This window comes from Somniosus microcephalus, unplaced genomic scaffold, assembly GCF_052327205.1.
Source record: "Somniosus microcephalus isolate GS21.2 unplaced genomic scaffold, FLI_Smic_1.0 unresolved_chr2, whole genome shotgun sequence".
In the NCBI taxonomy this organism is placed as follows: domain Eukaryota; kingdom Metazoa; phylum Chordata; class Chondrichthyes; order Squaliformes; family Somniosidae; genus Somniosus; species Somniosus microcephalus.
The window spans coordinates 18,395,165-18,397,664 of NW_028225180.1; the positions used below are offsets into that span (position 1 = coordinate 18,395,165).

The window sequence follows — 2,500 nt, forward strand, 5'->3', positions numbered from 1 at the left end:
TGTGAGGCCCCCCACGGGGGAGAAGCTGATGTGTGTGTGAGGCCCCCCATGGTGGAGAAGCTGATGTGTGTGTGAGGCCCCCTATGGTGGAGAAGCTGATGTGTGTGTGAGGCCCCCCCATGGTGGAGAAGCAGATGTGTGAGGCCTCCCATGGTGGAGAAGCTGATGTGTGAGGCCTCCCATGGTGGAGAAGCTGATGTGTGAGGCCTCTCATGGTGGAGAAGCTGATGTGTGAGGCCTCCCATGGTGGAGAAGCTGATGTGTGAGGCCTCTCATGGTGGAGAAGCTTATGTGTGAGGCCTCCCATGGTGGAGAAGCTGATGTGTGAGGCCTCTCATGGTGGAGAAGCTGATGTGTGAGGCCTCTCATGGTGGAGTAGCTGATGAGTGTGAGGCCTCCCATGGTGGAGAAGCTGATGTGTGAGGCCTCCCATGGTGGAGAAGCTTATGTGTGAGGCCTCCCATGGTGGAGACGCTGATGTGTGAGGCCTCTCATGGTGGAGCTGATGTGTGAGGCCTCTCATGGTGGAGAAGCTTATGTGTGAGGCCTCCCATGGTGGAGAAGCTGATGTGTGAGGCCTCTCATGGTGGAGAAGCTGATGTGTGAGGATTCTCATGGTGGAGAAGCTGATGTGTGTGTGAGGCCTCCCATGGTGGAGAAGCTGATGTGTGAGGCCTCTCATGGTGGAGTAGCTGATGAGTGTGAGGCCTCCATGGTGGAGAAACTAATGTGAGTGTGAGGCCTCCCATGGAGGAGAAGCTGATGTGTGTGTGAGGCCTCCCATGGTGGAGCAGCTGATGTGTGTGTGAGGCCCCCCATGGTGGAGTAGTTGATGAGTGTGATGCCCCCCATGGTGGAGAAGCTGATGTGTGTGTGTGAGGCCTCCCATGGTGGAGAAGCTGATGTGTGTGTGAGGCCTCCCATGGTGGAGAAGCTGATGTGTGAGGCCCCCCATGGTGGAGAAGCTGATGTGTGTGAGGCCTCCCATGGTGGAGAAGCTGATGTGTGTGTGAGGCCTCCCATGGTGGAGAAGCTGATGTGTGTGCGAAGCCTCCCATGGTGGAGAAGCTGATGTGTGTGAGGCCTCCCATGGTGGAGAAGCTGATGTGTGTGTGAGGCCTCCCATGGTGGAGAAGCTGATGTGTGAGGCCCCCATGGTGGAGAAGCTGATGTGTGTGAGGCCACCCATGGTGGAGAAGCTGATGTGTGTGAGGCCCCCATGGTGGAGAAGCTGATGTGTGAGGCCTCTCATGGTGGAGAAGCTGGTGTGTGAGGCCTCCCATGGTGGAGAAGCTGATGTGTGAAGCCTCCCATGGTGGAGAAGCTGATGTGTGTGAGGCCTCCCATGGTGGAGAAGCTGATGTGTGAGGCCTCCCATGGTGAGAAGCTGATGTGTGTGAGGCCTCCCATGGTGGAGCAGCTGATGTGTGTGTGAGGCCTCCATGGTGGAGAAGCTGATGTGTGTGAGGCCTCCCATGGTGGAGAAGCTGATGTGTGTGAGGCCTCCCATGGTGGAGAAGCTGATGTGTGTGTGAGGCCTCCCATGGTGGAGAAGCTGATGTGTGTGTGAGGCCCCCCATGGTGGAGAAGCTGATGTGTGTGTGAGGCCCCCCATGGGGAGAAGCTGATGTGTGGAGGCCAGTCATGTGGAGAAGCTGATGTGTGTGAGGCCTCATGGTGGAGCAGCTGATGTGTGTGTGAGGCTCCCATGGTGGAGCAGCTGATGTGTGTGTGAGGCCCCCATGGTGGAGAAGCTGATGTGTGAGCTGTGGTGTGAGGCCCCCATGGTGGAGAAGGCTGAGTGTGAGGCCTCCCATGGTGGAGAAGCTGATGTGTGTGGAGTCATGGAGCAGCTGATGTGTGTGTGCCCATGGGAGCAGCTGATGTGTGTGTGAGGCCTCCCATGGTGGAGAAGCTGATGTGTGAGGCCTCCCATGATGGAGAGCTGATGCCCATGGTGGAGCCATGGTGGAGCTGATGTGTGTGAGCTCCATGGTGGAGAGCTGATGTGTGAGGCCTCCATGGTGGAGAAGCTGTGGGCAGGCCTCCATGTGGAGAAGTGAGGCCTCCATGGTGGAGAAGCTGATGTGAGGCCTCCCATCATGGTGAGAGCTGATGTGTGAGGCTCCATGGGGAGAAGCGTGGCCCGCCAGGTCGCAGAACGGTCATCACGTCCCCGCCCGCCCCGTGTGCGCCGAGGTCACGGCGAGTCGGTGAAGAGGTCGAGCGGCTAAGATGGCGGCGGCAGCGAGACGAGGCCTCGGCCCGGGGGAAGAGGAGAATCCCCGGGATCAGCGGAGAGCCCCGGGCCCGGGGGAGGAGGAGAATCCCCGGGATCAGCGGAGAGCCCCGGGCCCGGGGAGGAGGAGAATACCCGGGATCAGCTGAGAGCCCGGGCCCGGGGAGGAGGAGATCCGAGCGCAGAGCCCGGGCCCGGGGAGAGGCTGGAGCCCGGCCCCCGCAGAGGGAAACCCAAATCCGGCAGGGTCTGGAGAGAAAG

General features: G+C 59.7%; 1 protein-coding gene across 1 annotated transcript in view; it reads left to right on the forward strand.

The window, feature by feature from the left end:
- The first annotated feature begins 2,428 nt into the window (after positions 1-2,428).
- Positions 2,429-2,500, forward strand: part of ccdc86 (coiled-coil domain containing 86) — a 6,397-nt gene continuing 6,325 nt past the window's right edge. The window contains exon 1 of the mRNA XM_085975886.1: positions 2,429-2,500. This exon is cut by the window's right edge and continues 9 nt beyond it. The gene's annotated coding sequence lies outside the window, so the exon portion shown is untranslated.